This window comes from Saccopteryx leptura, chromosome 6 (assembly GCF_036850995.1).
Source record: "Saccopteryx leptura isolate mSacLep1 chromosome 6, mSacLep1_pri_phased_curated, whole genome shotgun sequence".
NCBI lineage: Eukaryota > Metazoa > Chordata > Mammalia > Chiroptera > Emballonuridae > Saccopteryx > Saccopteryx leptura.
The window spans coordinates 54,624,904-54,644,378 of NC_089508.1; the positions used below are offsets into that span (position 1 = coordinate 54,624,904).

The 19,475-nt window shown below is 43.1% G+C and overlaps 2 protein-coding genes across 5 annotated transcripts in view; one reads left to right on the top strand and one right to left on the bottom strand.

Annotated features, from left to right (window-relative positions):
* Nucleotides 1-14,258, bottom strand: part of ZNF609 (zinc finger protein 609) — a 279,517-nt gene extending 265,259 nt beyond the window's left edge. For 2 of the 3 annotated variants that reach the window (XM_066344156.1, XM_066344155.1), the window contains exon 1: nt 14,143-14,248. The gene's annotated coding sequence lies outside the window, so the exon portion shown is untranslated. Of the gene's footprint in view, nt 1-14,142 lie in introns of all 3 variants that reach the window. The other variant, XM_066344154.1, reaches the window with a different exon arrangement.
* The window catches only part of CSNK1G1 (casein kinase 1 gamma 1), a 505,634-nt gene that overhangs the window by 152,659 nt on the left and 333,500 nt on the right, over nt 1-19,475 (top strand). The gene's annotated exons all lie outside the window — the stretch shown is intronic.

Here is a 19,475-nt window from a genome sequence, read left to right on the forward strand (position 1 = left end):
TGACCAAGGGGCTACAGTAAAAGCTAGTGACCCCTTGCTCAAGCCAGCGACCTTTGGGATCAAGCCAGCAACCATAGGGTCATGTCTATACTCTCACCTCAAGCCAGCGACCCTGCACTCAAGCTGGTGAGCCTGTACTCAAGCTGGCAACCTCAGGGTTTTGAACCTGGGTCCTCCGCATCCCAGTCCAACACTTTAGCCACTGCACCACTGCCCGGACACGCTACAGCTTGTTTTCTTAAAACTGAACTCTATATGATAAATTTTGTTCTTCCTCTCCCTGAAGAATGCTGAGCTTAATCAAGACGTAATTACTGTTAAATAATACTGACCTACGGAAACCTTTATCAATTCTTGTTTGTTCCTCAGAGTAAAATCTAGGTTATTTCTTTATAGATTCTAAAAATGCCAGCAGTAGGAAGTAGTTTGTCTTACTCAAAACCACCCCTTCATATCTGCTCTCAAAGCATTTAAACAATCTGTATAAAAATAAACTACATTGTTGTTATCTGGCCTAATTTTGCAAACTCTTCTGATCGCCTTTAACATTTTCAACTCAGTCACATTATTTTGATTAGGAATGTGACTTTTTTTTTTTTTTTTTTTTTGGTATTTTTCTGAAGCTGGAAATGGGGGGGAGACAGTCAGACATACTCCCACATGTGCCCAACCAGGAACCAACCGGCATGCCCACCAGGGGCGACGCTCTGCCCCTCCGGGGCATCGCTCTGCCGCGACCAGAGCCACTCTAGCGCCTGGGGCAGAGGCCAAGGAGCCATCCCCAGCGCCCGGGCCATCTTTGCTCCAATGGAGCCTTGGCTGCGGGAGGGGAAGAGAGAGACAGAGAGGAAGGAGGGGGGAGTGGAGAAGCAAATGGGCGCTTCTCCTATGTGCCCTGGCCGGGAATCGAACCCGGGTCCCCAACACGCCAGGCCGACGCTCTACTGCTGAGCCAACCGGCCAGGGCCAGGAATGTGACATTTTTATTTAAGCAAAGGTTTCAATCTTTATAAGAAATGTAATCCTTTTATATCAATAAAATGAACCTCTTTTGAGTAAAAAAAAAAAAAAAAGTACCATATTTCCCCATGAGTAAGACGATCCAATGTATAAGACGCACCTTAATTTTGGGACCCGAAATTTGAAAAAAAAAATGTATTACATAAAGTTACTGTACTCAAGTTTTATTCATCATAAAATTCATACAACTCTTCATCACTGTCAAAACTCCCATCCATTGGCTTGTCCTTATCTGTGTTTGATGATGAATCACTGTCTTCAACGAGTGCAAAAATAAGTGCGAAAGAGCAGGAAATGCAAGTAAAAAACTACAACCACTGTAGCCTAACCGGGTGGTGGTGCAGTGGATAGAGCATTGGACTGGGATGCGGAGGACCCAGGTTCGAGATCCCAAGGTCGCCAGCTTGAGCGCGGGCTCATCTGGTTTGAGCAAAAGCTCACCAGCTTGGACCCAAGGTCACTGGCTCGAGCAAGGGGTCACTTGGTCTGCTGAAGGCCCGCGGTCAAGGCACATATGAGAAAGCAATCAATGAACAACTAAGGTGTCGCAGGGAAAAACTGATAATTGATGCTTCTCAACTCTCTTCTTTCCTGTCTGTCTGTCCCTATCTATCCCTCTCTCTGACTCTGTCTCTGTAAAAAAAAAAAAAAAAAAAAAATTACAACCACTGTATAAGACGCACCCAGTTTTTAAACCCCAAATTTCTCGGGAGAAAGTGCATCTTATACATGGCGAAATACGGTAATCCCTTTCTGTCATGATTAGTCTCCTTTAATCAAGTATAAGGATGGCAAAAACGGCACTCATCATGTTTATATCAATAACACTTTTAAATAAACATGTGTTAGATCACATACTCAGATAAAACACATTACAGATTTGCTGTTGGAAGAAAATTTCACTTTACCGTTATGTCACCTACCCCAATGTGACCTTGTTGAAGCTGAATTTCTTTCTTATAGAAAGACTCCATAAGAAAAATAAATATTGCCAAACACGGTCCTGCACTTCCCTCTCAGTCAGATAGTGTTATGGAGCTCATCTGAAACCCACTGCCTGGATTTCTAGCTGTTAGGACTGGGAGGGCCAACTAATACACACCACAGAGACATTACTACTAAAAAATTAGTTTTTACTAGGAAACTAAGCTATGTTAAAGTACTTTTACTAATAAAGCAATACAATTTGGTTAGTTAAATTGAGATCTTTTTAATCAGTAAAGAAAAAAACAACATACGCTTGAATTAACAGCTGCTGGCTTTAAAGTTCACGATATCAGTAATATATTACTGTACCACTTAAGCACATGAAGTGAGAATGTAAGACTTCACATTTGATATACAGCAAATCCAGAGAAGAGCTCTGTGAAATATGCCTCAAAGTTCACCTAACATTAGAACCATATCTGCCTAAAAGTAACAGATTTTTCTTAGCATGGACCAGAGTACATTTAAAACCCTATTCTAAAATTAGCAAAATAATACATTTTTACAGATGGGAAATAGGTATCCTTGTGCACTGCAACTGCACAAGCTGATGAGATAAATAAAAATAGTGCGTGCAGGTACCTTGCACCTCAGCGACATCAAACACATTCAGTGTTAACAGGCTGAGAGCTTGATGTCCACGAGCAAGCTCATTCTACATAACTCAAGAATGGAAATAAGACATTCCATCTCTTGTATATTAGGTAGGAATTTTAGCTTGCATACTCTTACCAAAACAGCAGTCTGGCCTGAGGGATTTCTGTTTCCTATCAGCTTCATGTAAGGAAAAAAAAAAAAAGGAAAGAGGTAACAGGAAAAATTATGAAGTAGAAGGGTGAGTAAAGGGAAAGCAAAAAAATATAAGAAAATTTATAATACACAATAATAGACATCCTAAGACATCTTCATCCTCCAGCTAATGAATTAGGTACTAAGACTTCCAGAATATACCATACCACAAACCTGAAAATTCAATTTTTAAGCTGAGAGCAACTCCTTGAAAGCTTACTTTTAAAGAGCTACCCAAACAGTTGCTGAGGCCTCACTAGAAAGAGATAAGGTCACAATACTGGGTCTTTCCCATTGAGGAAGGGGAAAACCCAGAGGCTAACTCGGCTATTACTCTAGTACCCACAGCACAGTCAACAGAAGGGTAAATCCCACCCCTCAGGGAACTGGCTACAAGGCTTCCAGTTCCACCCCTGGTGTCTTCCAAACAAGACTGACTGCAATTTTCACCATGATTAACTTCCAGGAATGCCAGCCAGAGGAGGACCCAGTAGAAAAGAGTATAAAGTTATTTCCCCCTCAATGTCAGTTGGACTTTTGAATCAATTGTGGGCTGCCTCTCTCTCCCTCCACTGGGCAGAAGAGCATTCAGCAACCTCAGGGAAGTGCCAGTAACACACTGGCACCACATTTCTCAAAGATGCCTACCTGACCATCTTATTTAAAGCTGCAAACGCCCTACCTCCCCTACCTATCCTTCTTCCACACTCCTAGTCCTCCTACTCTGCTCCTAATTTTTCCCACATAATTTATCATCCTTTAAATGTTATATAATCATCTATTATACTTATTTCTCTTTCTTCTATTAAAAGATAAAATCCATGAGGTCGGGGCATTTTTGTCTATTTTGTTCACATATATATTTTTTTTTTAATTCATTCATTTTAGAGAGGAGAGAGAGAGAAAGAGAGCAAGAGAGAGGGAGTGAGAAGGGGAGAGCAGGAAGCATCAACTCCCATATATGCCTTGACCAGGCAAGCCCAAGGTTTTGAACAGGCGACCTCAGCGTTCCAGGTCAATGCTTTATCCACTGCGCCACCGCAGGTCAGGATGATAGATCTTAAGCAACTAGAACAGGACCTCACACATAGTTAGAATCCAATAAATATTTATGGAATAAAAGTAAGAAAACTAAAAAGACCTCCCAGAGGTCAACAACACCAGGGGCCCAACAATGGCTATATCCCTCTAACAGAACCAGTCTGGTTCCTGTGACTACATTGCCTCTATCAGCCATATATTACCCTTCTCCCTTCCCCAAGTCTTCTATCAGCTAGGATACACGAGACCACAGTACTGATGCAGACAGTAAAGGCAACAAATGCTTGTCCTTGAGTCTGAAGGATTTCTAAAGGCTTACATAGTCTGCCATGTTTCCAGGTTACTTAGTTTGGGATAAAATGTATGGAATGGATGTTATCTTAGCATAAAAAAAGGCCTGGAAAAAAATCACAAGAAGTTTCTGTTTTCAAAAATTAAATTCTAGGCCCAAGCCAGATAGCTCAGTTGGTTAGCATCATCCCGAAATCCCAAGGTTGCGAGTTCAATCCCCGGTCGGGGCATATACAAGCAACCAACGAATACACAACTAAACAGGATAACAAATGGATAAATGAATGTTTCTCTCTTCCCCTCCCCTTCTCTAAAATCAATTTTAAAAAAAGAATCAACTAATAAATGCTAAAAATAAGCAGAACAACAAAATTGATGTTCCTCTCTCTCTCATTCCACTCTCTAACAGGGGTCGTCAAACTTTTTATAAAAACCGCCCACTTTTGCAGTGCTGGTCAACCTGGTCCCTACCGCCCACTAGTGGGCGGTCCAGCTTTCATGGTGGGCCAATCGCAGCGCTGTTTGGTTGCCCGGTAGGGACCAGGTTGACCAGCACTGCAAAAGTGGGCGGTTTTTATAAAAAGTTTGAAGACCCCTGCGAGTGAAATCAATCAATATATTAAAATTTTTTAAAAATTAAATTCCTGCCTGACCAGGCGGTGGCGCAGTGGATAGAGCATCGAACTGGGATGCGGAAGACCCAGGTTCAAGACCCCGAGGTTGCCAGCTTGAGCGCGGGCTCATCTGGTTTGAGCAAAAGCCCACCAGCTTGAGCCCAAGGTCGCTGGCTCAAGCAAGGGGTTACTCCGTCTGCTGAAGGCCTGTGGTCAAGGCACATATGAGAAAGCAATCAATGAACAACTCAGGGGTTGCAATGCGCAACAAAAAACTAATGATTGATGCTTCTCATCTCTTCGTTCCTGTCTGTCTGACCCTGTCTATCCCTCTCTCTGACTCTGTCTCTGTAAAAAAATTAAAATTAAAATTAAAAAAAAAAAAGAAAAGAAAAAAAGTAAATTCCAATTCAATTCAGCAAGCATTTTAAATATAAAGTTATATTCAAAGCACTGGGCTAGAAGCCATGGGAATAGAGGAGACACAGGTCTCCTACGGAGTTTAGAATGAGGGATGAAAAAAATACATTCACAAATAATAATTACTTAATTATAATTAAAGACAGCGTGTGATAAAGTGCTATATAATGGAGGTCCTAGCAAAGAGTTAAAAGAGATACAGAGAAAGATGAAATCAATTCTGTAGATGGACGAGAAAAAGAGGGTTATGAAAGGCTTCAGGAAGGAGATGGGGTTGTTACAAATTTTTCTAGAATCAAATTCTTTCCTCTCAGAGCACTGCTGTTCATAATTGTACATTCATTAGTTGATTGTTGGCTCTCCCCCACTAGACTTATAAGTCCTGAAAGGACAGGGACAATGCCTGGCTTGGCATTTAAGTGCTCAATAAATATTAGCTAAATGAATTTTTAAAATTATAGTAATATTACAGCTGTCTATGGAATACAGAAAGAGTCATTTAACCATGAGGTTATTACAGTAATATACAGATGAAGATCTAAACTAGGTGAGTCAAATCAAAGTGGCAAGATATTCAGAGTAATCCAATTCAATGAATGATTAGATAAGGTGGTGAGGCACAAAAAAAGAACCAAATGAGTCCAAAATTTTGTGGCATGGCAACTGGAAAAACTGTAATACTTAGGGGAAAAAAGGGTAGATAGGTTTCAGAAATGATGAACTGCAGTACCATCAAAAACAAATCCCAAGTAGAAAAAAATTTCCCTGTAAACCTTTCAGATTCATTTAACATAAGCTCCACAATTCCAATTTATCTTCCTACAGTTCCCATTTCTGGTATCATTCTTTAAGGCTTTGTTCTAGAAGTATCAGTTCCAAAGATAAGTGCTGAGTTTCAACCAAACCTCAGAATTTGAAACTGAAGTTTACAAAGAAACATCCTTGTACCCCCACTTGTGCTCCTGTAAATAAAAGTTCATTTCAACCAAACCCAAAGTGCTTCACCTAGGAATGTTGCTAGGAATTTTGCTGGTAAAATCCCCAAAGTACTGGTTGTACTCCGTACATAGAATAGAGCAGACACTGCTGTCTTCCTCTGCAAACACTGCACTATAGCTACAGTTACCAGCAGGCAGTGTCGTCGTACCAGCATGCTATGTGGCCTGTCAGGATCTGGATTTCATTCATGGTTTGGTTTGATGTCCAAAGGTTGCATGGTACCTACTCTGGCCACTTTTCAATTCAATACCCCATGCTTCACTTGCCACTTTTTAAAAACCCATCGACAAAAACTACTCCTATTTCTAATATAAATCTTTCTAAAATCTCACATTCAAGTGGAGCAATTCCCAATAACCTTTGGATTACCTGAAAAACAGTAATGTGCTACAGATGGCCGGGAATAAAGCAAAGCACTTCCAGGACCTTCTGTGAGTCCAAAACAAACAATAGTTCTGCCAACCAAATTTTTCTATTATAGACTGATGGATGTTTTAAATACAAATTTAAAAACAGTGAGTGCTTCTCCTAATGTTCAAAGGTAGATTAAACATGATTGTGCTATATTAACAAACTAAAAGACTAAAAGACATTCATCCTCCCCTTAACATTCAATAAGTATCTGCTATTGGAAGTCCCAAATCCAAGAATTAACTAGGAAATGTTGACAAAAACCCTAACTTTGGGAATTAATTTGAATATGTAATTTTATTCCTTTAAATTGTTTGAAAACAAAGACTTCCTAACATTTCTGTCAACTTCAAGGTCCCTACCAGTCACTCACCAGCTTTCAATCCTTCAGTCCCTTTTACCAGGTACTCTGGAGATCCTCCTTTAGTCATACTTCACCAAATGTCACCAATTTAGGATTTACAGCATTAAAAATAACAATTTGATTTTTTAAACAAAATATAGTGAGCAACTCATATTCAATCCCAAGAAGTTAGTTCAAAGCAGGTTTTCCACTGGCTGGTCAGAAATGGAAAAACGCCCCTCATCTTTACAATCAGTCCCATTTGGCTCAAAGATTTGCTGTAAGAAATTTAAGGTCTTAGATCCTGACTGAATGCAAAAAATTACTTATTGATATCTGGCAAATCTTTCCAGGTATGATTTCCTTCTCACAAGCTGAGGTTCTTTTTCTGTAGCTCTCTGATTCCCATTCTTACATCTTGAGCAGACTAAAAAAAAGATGTATTTGACAAGCTGGTGAACCTGCAGAATGAGGGTACGAGACCCTTCAAAAGAAAATGGCCTAGTAAAAAAAGAGCACAGCATGAGCTTTACACATGTATCAAAGAGGAGTGAGCAACAAGCCTGAGAGAACTAAGGCTGCACTCGTTAGCCCTTCTGAATATTGACTATATTTCTGACAGAGTAATTATAAACTACTCACTTCTGTCACTTGCCAGTTAGTGAAAAACCCACTTTCACCACAACCTTGATATCATAAAATTCTACAGTTAAATGGGATCTTAGAAATAATCTTGTCTAATGTGCTCATTTTATAGATAAGGACAGTAAAAACAGGTATGACTACAACAAGGTTATATAGCTAGTTAGAGGCACAGTAGTGATAAGAACCTGGATTTATGACTCTAAATTCTATGAAAAGCAAAATAATAATAATAATTATATATATGTACACACACACACTATTAAATCAATTACATAGTTGTAGCTATAATTACACCATACAAAAACAAAAGCCATCCACAAAAAGAGCACAAAGGGTCAGAACAGGAAGTACCCCAAATTAAACAGAAAGAAGCAGCATTTGTTCATACACTACAGGGGTTTCTTAAGGGCATAACCTTGTACATATTTTCTAAGCCATTTCATTAATTACCACCTTCAAGGTTGTGCATCCTGTGCTTCCATCAAATGCATCTTTTTGTGGCAAAGGTTTGAAAAGTGATAACTTCTGCCTGACCTGTGGTGGCACAGGGGATTAAACATTGACCTGGAACACTGAGGTTGCCAGTGCGAAACCGTGAGCTTGCCTAGTCAAGGCACATATGGGAGTTGATGCTTCCTGCTCCTCCCCAACTTCTCTCTCTCTCTCTCTCTCTTTCTCTCTCTCCTCTCTCTATAAAAATTAATGAATAAAATATATAAAAAAAGAAAAGTGATAACTTCTGGCATAGAAAACTGATGGTACAAAAGTAACCCACAAATGTGGTGCCAACAATGAAGAAAGGACTGAAGGTGAAGGGGTGGAGATATTGCTGGGAGCAAGTAATCCTGATAATAGGATAAGAATAAAAATCCAAGACAGCAAAGTTGGCCAGACACTAATAACCAGAAAGCACAATAAAAATAAGGCAGTTTCAGAGCTTGCCTGGCATCAGACAGCTCTCACCTACAAAAGAAAGAAGGAAAAAATTCTCACAGAGACAAGAGAAAGACCGTAGGTTTGCTTCTGAGTGATGGACTAGATATGACCTAATAGGTATTTGCCATCTCTTATTTCTGGGACTCTGATCCAAGAACAAACAGCAAGAGAACCATGAAAAATCAGCCCTGTTGGATCTGGAGTTCTGCCTTGACAAGATATAAAGCTCATTCATAGAGCTGACTGTGCTCATGAGACTGCAGTTCAACTCCTGCTGCTAGAGCAAGGGGAGGAGGAAGGAAGATAGAAAGGGGTGAGTGGGAAGGAGGTGGAAGATCTGGGTTTTAACTATAATAGCTACAGTAATTAGAGTGTGTCCAAGCTGCTAGAGAAGTCTTCAGAGCAGAGAACTAGGATGGGAGATGGGGGAGGGAAAAAAGCATGAGAAAGCAAACCACTGAGAATGCTAGGAAAGTATATGGTGCTTTGTGAACTGTTTAAAACAACTGTGATGGCTTCATATGGGGAAATACATTTATACTTTTTCCCAGAAGTGAATACAGTAGAAATAATTGCTAAGCTCTCATTTAAAGCTAGATTATAAACAAGGTTTAAGCAGATTCTTGCAAAAGTTCGTCTCTGCAGTGGTTCACTGGCTCCCACCAGAGTCACACCATTTGCCTCTCTTACCCCAAATCAATTTAACCTACCTCCTACCTACCTATCTAAATCTCTGTCTCTCCCTGACATACAGGTAAAAGCCTTCACTCTAAGAGTTAATAGTACCTTTTTCTTTCAATCAACTGTTAATTAATATCCCTGAATTCATTAGAGAGAGAGAGAGAGAGAGAGAGAGTGTGTGTGTGTGTGTGTGTGTGTTTCAATAGAAGCAGCACACAGCCTATCAGTCTAATACAGAAAATGACTGCAAGGCACTAAAAAAGTCAGAAAATAATCATCAAATTACTTGCTTATAAAATTTAGGCTCTGAGGCACTGCCTACTGTAGTTGACCTGACCATGTGAAAGAAAATCACATTAACAGAAGATGATAATCTTTAAGAAAAAAAAATCTGGGAATTTTCAGAAAATTTTCAAAATAGAAAGTCTTCCTCCAAGTTATAGAAAATTCTACATTTGTTTTAAAAATATTTAGTTGAGATATTTCCTTAACATGATTTGGCCCGCTAGTGATGATTTGATTCTAAGTGATATTAATCTCAATGCCAGAGAAAAGTTATAAAGATGCTGGGAGAAACTAAAAACGGAATAAAACAAACTTAAGAGATATAAATTTCATGTGGAGAACTATATTCGTAAAGTATAAACACATGTGCCTGGCCTGTGGCAGCACAGTGGATGGGGCGTCGACCTGGAATGCTGAGGTTGCCGGTTTGAGGACCTGGGCTTGCCCCATCGAGGCACATACGAGAATGTTTCCTACTCCCCACTCCAATTCTCGCTCTCTTTCCCATCTTTTCTCTAACATCAATAAATAAAATCTTTTTAAAAAAATCTTCTTTAAAGAAAAATATAAAAAAAATGCAAATTTCTTAAGTAAGGCATGTAGAATAGACCCAATACAAAAAGTCAATTACATCCTTTACCTAAAACCTGCTGGGTATCCTCTCAGTGGGCTAAATCTTTTTCACCACACTAAAAGCAAAGAATTTTCTCCTTCCCATTTCCCTTTAATAAACAAGTCCTAGAAACATTAAATTACCACTATTTCCTTCCCATTCATAGGGCAGAAAGCCAGAACTCACAGAAATACAATAGTGCTGTCTAGGAGGACCATGTCTAAGGCAAACTACTCACTAATCTAAAAGAAACAGAGAAAGCATCTCTTTTCTCTATTCCATTATCATCTAACAAACCAGTATCAGGTATTAAGAAATGTGAAACAAAGAGCAATTTCACACATATGAACTGAACCTAAACCACGGAAGACCAAGTATTTTCTTGTCACTGTGGCATGTGATTCTTTAACCACCTGCTCAATAATCCCTCTTCAGCTGCACAGCTGTTGCCAATTCCACATGCCCAGCGAGGCAGGTGCTTTGGTGAATTACCTGTTCCCTAGTGAAAAGAGTCCTTTACCGACACTTAGTGGGCCCAGAACCTGCCAATCAGCACAACATATCTTAATTTTGTCTGTCACAGCCAAGTTTTATGAGCAAGATCAGGAAGGCATATTTAATATACTATGTGATTTCTGTATTTTGTGGGCTTTTGTTGTTATTCTTGTTCTTTTTTAAAGAAACATGATTTTTAAAAATCAAGTAGACGGCCCTGGCCAGTTGGCTCAGTGGTAGAGCGTTGGCCTGGCGTGTAGAAGTCCCGGGTTCGATTCCCGGCCAGGGCACACAGGAGAGGCGCCCATCTGCTTCTCCACCCCTCCCCCTCTCCTTCCTCTCCCGCAGCGAGGCTCCATTGGAGCAAAGATGGCCCGGGCTCTGGGGGATGGCTCCTTGGCCTCTGCCCCAGGCGCTAGAGTGGCAACAGAGCTACGCCCCGTAGGGGCAGAGCATCGCCCCCTGGTGGGCGTGCCGGGTGGATCCCGGTCGGGCGCATGCGGGAGTCTGTCTGACTCTCTCTCCCCGTTTCCAGCTTCAGAAAAATACCAAAAAAAAAACAAAAAAAAATCAAGTAGAAGTGAGAATTCAGCTGCTGAAAAGAAAACTTGCCACACAGCGTAAGACTGCCTTATCTCAGAATGACCCCATCTGTCTGGCAGTATTCCCATCCATGACCAGTTTTCCACAAGGAAAATAACAATTGCTTAGCTACCTTTGGAGAAGGAGAAAGTGGCAGTAGAAGGTGCTATGGTACCTAGCGTAAAGAGAGAGATAACAGAGCAAGAACTTCTGGAAACCACACATCATTCCTATATTTAAATCTCCATGGCTGAGCCCAGGCAGTGGAGTTCCCAAATAATGAGTGGCACTTCCACTTGTCAGAGCAATCAGTAAACCCCTCAACAAATTATCCTGTTCCAGTCATTTAGTTTCTATATGCTAATTGCAACATAATTACTACCAGGAGCCAAAATTATGCTTCCATATCTTCACACACAAAAAAGCACAAATCTGTCCAGCTATCCAGACCTCTCACAAGGAAGCATTTTCTGCCAAGATGCTGAGGGGTGGGGGGGCCGGTGGAATCCAAAGTGCTCTCTGAAAGATAGTCACAATCAGAAGACTCATGAGACTCCTTGTGGCAAAGGCCCAAATTTGAAACTACTATATCTAATCATGGCAAATTAATCTGAGGCTTCAGCCTTCACTGTCACCTGACAGGATTCAGAAATGAATGCCAATAGCCCAAGAGCAAAAAGCTTTGGACTCAATTTAGCTGAAGCTTTACTCCAAGACCTAGGACATGTACTAGTTGGAAATAGCCTAAAGACAGACAACACCTCTAGTAAGACTTTAAGACAGTCCTGTCATCAAGAAATACAAAGGTCAGAATACCTTCCTAACAAAGCCCAGCAACTAAATGGCAAGCCATCATTTTGAGAGACTCATTGATATAAAGGAAAAAGAGAAACAACATAGATTCAGCACCTCAAAAAGACTTTTACCAAAACCAAAGGCTCAAATTTCTATCCAACAATACCCTATATGAAATGGTTGACTATTGTGTACAACTGCTCTCACAAGTTTGATTTCTAATCTTTTTTAAACAAAAGTTTTCTTTAATGTCCTAAAGGAAAACCTCATTTCTAGCCCCAAATATCTTTGTACCTAACAGTACTATTACTGTATGAGATATATATATACAAGGATAGGGTTCCTTCTAGCTTTTCATCTTTCATTAATAACCCTCAAGCTCTCAAATGATTTTTTTTTAAATGTTCACCTCTCTGGCACATTTCTCCCTAATAAAGAGGCAGATAAGGACTTCCTACAGAATAAGCTAGTCCTCCTTTCATCAGAATTAAAATAAAGACTAAAAGGAAAGTTGCTTTGTTTCCACAACATTTGACCAGATAGGCAAATTCTGTGGCTTTTTTGTTGTGCAATTACTACTTACTAGGAAGTCACCATTAAAAAGGTACTGGCTCCTTGGCTCCCTATGTTAACTCTGCACAGGTTTTTAGTGGTATTTCCAAACAAATACACAGAAATCATTTATGAGTGTCCTAGCTCTGTAAAAAGATTATGACAGTTGAAACAAGAGTAGAAACATTCTTTTGGAGGTCTGACATAAAGATCAGTGTTGAGTCTCCCAGACACTATTCCTCCACAACTTAGTACAGGCTAGCTAAAGAGGCAGGCACAACATGGCTGGCATCCCCCATTCTTCTGAAAAATGTGTGCCAATGAGCTCTGCATTGTTCCTCACTCAAAAAGAAGAGCCTTTCTGTCTGGCCTCCTCCAATGGCAAGCCCCAGTCTGGAAAAGGAAGAAAATGGCACTGAGGAGCCTGGGAGATGGAGCATATCCAAAGCTCTCAGACAAGACTTGAACCTATGACCTTCACTGTGTACACAATAGGCGGGTGAGAGGGACGGTTTATCTCTGCAGCAGCAGTTCTCAGCCCTGGGGTAGCACTCCGGATAAAATGACACGACTATTGTGTGTGGCAGCAGAACAGTCATCTCTTCACAACGCCTAAACCAGCACTCCCTCCCCCAAGACAAAGCAGCAGGGGTGAAATTAACTCAAGGCTGCAGAGCAAAGCCTAATACAGAAAAGAGAGGTCTGTGGGGGACTGGGGACTCGACTCAACCCCTGGGGCTCTGGACACATGGCTGGAAACAGACAGGCTTTCTACCCCATTTTCCCCACTCTCATTTAGGTAGGAAGCTGTTTCTTAGAGAATTCAATCATCTGTGATTTGTTCAGAAATATTCCCCCTGAAGGGCTCTGATCTCTCTACCCTGTGTGAGCCTAATTCCTAGAAGCTGAAATGACTGTTTGCTGCTGCCTGTTTCACAAACACACATTAATTGGTCAGATGTGTCTCCTCCTCCTCAACCCCAGAGGGAGGAAGGAGAATCTGAGCAAAGCACAGTGATGATCCAACCGTAATTACACATAAAGAGAAAAGAGGGCAGCATGGGTTTTCCAAACAGGACAGGGTCACAAACCTTCCCAGGGGGGTGCAAGGAGAGCTGTTAAGGGCCAGGTCCAGGAATCCCTCCATTTTGAAGAAAAGGACAGAGGTAAATATGACCTGAAGACTAAAAGGAGCACACACCCACAACCTACTTACTGCACACTCCCAGTCACCTTGCTCCCCCCTCCCGGCCCACGCACACGTCCTGCTCCCAACCCTTCGCTCTGAACCCCACTAACTCCCTGACTAGCCCCAGTCGCCCTGGGTACCCTCCAGATAACCAGACTGGCCTCAAACTCTCTAGCCTGTCACCACAACCTAGCCAGACCCTAATCCCCTCTCGGGCACCCCTACCCTTACCCTGAATCGACCCGGCCATGCTTTGAACTTCACCCCGCGCCCCTCGACGCCCCCTCCCCCACCCACGCAACGACCCCCTCCCCCTCATACACACCTTCCCCTCGCTCCGCCCCGACCCCCCAACCCCCACTTCCTCCGTCAGGCGCCGCTGCCCTCGGCCCCCCTCAGCGCCGCCGCCTCTCTCCTCCCCCAGCCCCAGCTCCACACAAAGCTCGGGACTCACCGCGCGGCCGGTCCCGGGAGCCGCCACCTCCGCTGGCCCGGAGCCCCGGGCCGTAGAGCCGCCGCTGCTACGGGGCCCAGGCCGCCATCCGTTCCTGCGGCCCCTCCCCCCCACCCCACCCCGCCTCCGCCTCCACTCCGGCTCTCCGCCCCCTCCCCGCGCCGCTCCGCCCCGCCCGGCCGGTGCCGCTGTGTCCGGGGCCGCGGGTCCCTCAGCCGCCGCCACCGCCGCCGCTGCCGCCGCCGCGATCCGGGACAACTAGGGCTGCCCGGAAGGCCTGGACACTGGACTGCCGGGCCCTCGGATCCGGATTCCGGGCTAGTGTGGAGTCTGGCGCGGGAGAGCGCAGGGGAAACCCGGAACCTGGATGAAGGAGCCAAATCCTGGGTCTTGGAATGCGCGGTCACAAGAGCCAGGATTAGAGTCTGCTCTGGGAATGCTGGAAAACCCGGCGAGCCGGTTAAAACAGAGATAAACTCAAAGAAACCTGGATTGGAAGCTCGAACCTAACGCTCTCTCCTCGTGGAAAGAACTCTCACTGGACCAGGCTTCCTCAGAGAAGGGCCTCTGGGGAAGTATTGTAACTTAAATACAGAAGACAACCAGTTCTGTAGGTGTCCTTCAACTGTGGGGAAAGGGTCATAAGGGGTCTTAACGTGAATATCTTCAAAGAACATGCTTCAAGCACAACTCATAATGGTTTCATCCATTTTATCTCTTGGTTTAGCAAAATATCAACACCCTCCTCTTTTTTTCAACCCCCCTTTTTATCCTTTGTTCTCCAGTTTTCTTTTTTTTCGGATTACCATTTGTTTTCCCCTTCAAAGTACCCATTTCTAACCCTTCTATATCCCCTTTCACTTCACCATCCTGTCATCAAATGCTATTGTTATTATTATTTTTTTTTTTTTTCATTTTTCTGAAGCTGGAAACAGGGAGAGACAGTCGGACAGACTCCCGCATGCGCCCGACCGGGATCCACCCGGCACGCCCACCAGGGGCGAAGCTCTGCCCACCAGGGGGCGATGCTCTGCCCATCCTGGGCGTCGCCATGTTGCGACCAGAGCCACTCTAGCGCCTGAGGCAGAGGCCACAGAGCCATCCCCAGCGCCGGGGCCATCTTTGCTCCAATGGAGCCTTGGCTGCGGGAGGGGAAGAGAGAGACAGAGAGGAAAGCGTGGCGGAGGGGTGGAGAAGCAAATGGGCGCTTCTCCTGTGTGCCCTGGCCGGGAATCGAACCCGGGTCCTCCGCACGCTAGGCCCACGCTCTACCGCTGAGCCAACCGGCCAGGGCTATGTAAGTCTTATTCTGTCCTTCTCCGATGCACCATCCTAACGATTAACTTTTACCTTTCCTTATTTACTGCCATTCATCACTTATTGCCCAGCATATATCTAGTACACAGTAGGCATTCAGTTCAGGTTTGTTTAAATGGACCCTTCCATCCACCGCTCACTTATGAAACATACACTCTTCAGGACCTCTTTTCCTAAAACTTATACTTCCTTCCATAACAAATTTCTTAATTCTCAAAAATCCCTTCATTTCAGCCCCTATTGCATACTCCGTGTCCTTGACCTCTTTCGTCACCTCTGCAGTTATCTTTCCTTTCTTTGCTTATCCTGAGGCATCCATCCTTCAACAGTGCCACTCAAGGTAGTATGTGACTTGAGGGGAGCCAGGTCACAAAGGTGTGCGTGGTGTGTGTATGTATGTGGTGTGTGTGTGTGTTTAGGGGTGGGGGTGATGGCTAAAGATGAATACTAAGGCTATCTAGCCTAGCAAGATAATCTCCCTTTGGTCCACAGATATTCAGCTTGTTTAGTACAGTACAAGGACAGAGGCCCTGGCCGGTTGGCTCAGCGGTAGAGCATCTGCCTGGCCTGCGGGGGACCCGGGTTCGATTCCCGGCCGGGGCACACAGGAGAAGCGCCCATCTGCTTCTCCACCCCTTCCCCCCTCCTTCCTCTCTGTCTCTCTCTTCCCCTCCCGCAGCCAAGGCTCCATTGGAGCAAAGATGGCCGGGCGCTGGGGGTGGCTCCTTGGCCTCTGCCCCAGGCGCTAGAGTGGCTCTGGTCGCTCAAGGCGGAGTGACGCCCTGGAGGGGCAGAGCATTGCCCCCTGGTGGGCGTGCCGGGTGGATCCCGGTCGGGCGCATGCGGGAGTCTGTCTGACTGTCTCTCCCTGTTTCAAGCTTCAGAAAAATACAAAAAAAAAAAAAAAAATTAAAGGACAGAACTGTCTCTGGTAACAGCAAACTTCCATTCTGTACTAGGTGATATTACAAGTGAGGACTCGGCTCCTTAGCAGGTAGGACCACTGAAGAACATGTTCTACTGGAGACGTGATTGCAAAAATAGGAAACAAAGGAAAGACATTCCTACAGTGAACCCAATTTTTAGTCAGAGAAAGTTTTCAAGTCTGAAGAACCACTAAAAATTTTAAAGTGATTGATGGTCTGTATAGTAAAAGAATCTCAAGTTTTAACTTCCTGTTCCTCTAGACCAGGGGTTGGCAAATTATGGTCCACAGGCCAAATCAGGCTGTGTGGTATGAGCTAAGAATGGTTTTTACATTTTTAAATGGCTGAAGAATAATCAAAGGAAAAAACTTTGTGACATGAAAATTATGAGTTTCATTGGCCACCCTCACTTATCTTGGATGCATCTGCATTACAAGGGCAGAGTTGAATAGGAACAGAGTGTATGGTCTGTAAAGACTAAAATATTTGCTATTTGGCCCTTTACATAAAAAGTATATTGAACCCTGCTCTGAACAAGTACTGTCCAACAGAACTTTTGCAATGTTGGAAATGGTCTACATTTGCACTAATTCAAAAGTCACTACCCACGTGTGGCTATTTGAGCACTTGAAACATGGTTAATGTGACTGAAGACTGAATTCTTAATTTCATTTAAACAACCACATTAGATAGTACAGCTCTAGACTCCTCTCAAATCTTCTGTATTGACATTTTTGTCCCTTGTCACATCTCACTCCCTATGACACACCTCTCTATGGATACTTAATCTGGTTCCCAGCTCCCATTCCCTAACTGATTCCACGCTAAGGTACAACATTTACTAGGTATTCTTTCTGGACTGTCCACTGTTGCAATTGAAATCTGAAATCTGACCAGTTTACCAGGTTTCACCCCATGAATTAATCCACATTATGTGCACACACATAAATGGACATTCACAGAAGTTTCTTTGTGTCAGAGGATGGCACTGTGGCTATGTTCTTTCTTCTCTGCACCAGAGTAGAAAAGCCCTCCAACTGCTGGATCCCTTGTTGCTGCTGAAGCCTGTGATATGGATCACCTCCCTCCAAACACATTCACAAAAGCTGAGAACAGCAGATGCGCACTTGCTATTTGAATCTCAAGGAGAAAACATCCTTCATCAAAGGACTTTCTTTCCTCCCTCTAGGCCTAATAAATTAAAGTTAGATGATTTCTCTAGTTTAAGAGATGCGTGCTTTTTTACTGGCCTTTTCTAGCTGGGCAAAAGAACAACCCCTATACTGTCTTGATCTTGGCTAGGAGCTCTAGCAAAGGCATTAAAAAAAATTTACCAAAGTAAATGAAATCCACATAAATAGGCTTCAGTAGAGACAGCAGTACTTAAAATGGAAAGAGATTCGAGGTTATAACTCTTAAAAGCCCTAACTTTGTAATTATTTGTAAATGTAATCTTAAAAGCCTAAATTTTTCATACCTACTCCCTAGGAAAATATTGGGTTTTCTGTGAACTTCCAGCTTAAAACAAAAAAAAAGGAGGCTCATAGTTCTCTTTCCCCCAATTAGCTATAGCAAGAAAAAAAAAATCCCTCACTCCATTCCAAACATGTGACAGCAAGGCCAAAGCCTCCTAAATCCTGACAGAGAAAGTCTCCAGTTTTATATATATACTACTCTCAGCTTATATATTGATAATTGAGGCTGGGTCCTACCTGGAAAACGAAAATAAAAATGCTGAGTCCATCCTGACCTGTGGTGGCACGGTGGATAACATGTCAACCTAGAACACTGAGGTCACCAGTTCAAAACCCTGGGCTTGCCTGGTCAAGGCACATACGGGAGTTGATGCTTCCTGCTCCCCCTCCTTCTCTATCTCTCCCCTCAAACAAACAAACAAATAAATAAATGCTGAATCCTTTAGGTACTATACAAATTGGGAGCCGCTGAACCCAACCATCCAAAAGGGGGTGCAGATATTTAGGCTGCAAAAGAAAACCAGCTCAAATACGCAAACCTTCCCTCAGGCCAAGCTGTCCTACAGTTGCAGGGTCAGTGCAAAGTGTTGTAAAATACTAAGAGGCTGGCTATTCCTGGGCGAGTTTGTACTCAGGCTGCTAAGAATTTCCACTAACTATTACATTATGTTATTCATCACTGAGCAAAGTAAGGCCATCTACCCTCAGGTCTCTCCCACACTTCTTCTCCGGAGTCTCTGCAAATAAAAGAGAGACTTTAACCACCACCACGTGAGCTAAAGACAGGCTTCCACAGTCTAACCATGAGAAGTTGTTTCCAAGTTACTCTGCATTTTCTCATGTGGCTCCAGCTGCATATTTTCGATGCTGAGGTGGGTTCTTATAAACCTGTAAGGTTCTTGTAAACTTTCTTATCGTGGCACACAAAATAGTTTCATAACCTGAATTCTTGCAGCTCCTGATGTTTTCCTTTAGGCATGTACACATCTATCTAGGTTGAAAAATCAGTTTAGATTCTTCTGTGCTCAGGTTGTCATTCAAATAAAAAGGCAGATAACCCCTCCCCCATCCCTAGGCTCTTTACCTCCTGCCTTTCAGTTTTATTTTGGTATTAAGAAAACCAGACAAGCCTGACCAGGTGGTGGCGCAGTGGATAGAGCATTGGATTGGGATGCCGAGGACCCAGGTTCGAGACCCTGAGGTCGCCAGCTTGAGCGCGGGCTCATCTGGTTTGAGCAAAAGCTCACCAGCTTAGACCCAAGATCGTTGGCTCGAGCAAGGGGTTACTTGGTCGGCTGAAGGCCCGTGGTCAAGGCACATATGAGAAAGCAATCAATGAACAACTAAGGTGTCGCAATGTGCAAAGAAAAACTAATGATTGATGCTTCTCATCTCTCCGTTCCTGTCTGTCAGTCCCTGTCTATCCTTCTCTCTGACTCTCTCGGTCTCTGAAAATAAATAAATAAATAAAAGAAAACCAGACAATTCCAGTTCAGAATTCAAGGTGCTACTGCTTGGTAAACTATTAACTACATATGAACCCAATGCAGCTACAGACCCTACCTAGTCTGTAGAAGGCCAAAAAGACTTTTTTCCCTGAAGAAGTGCCATTAGC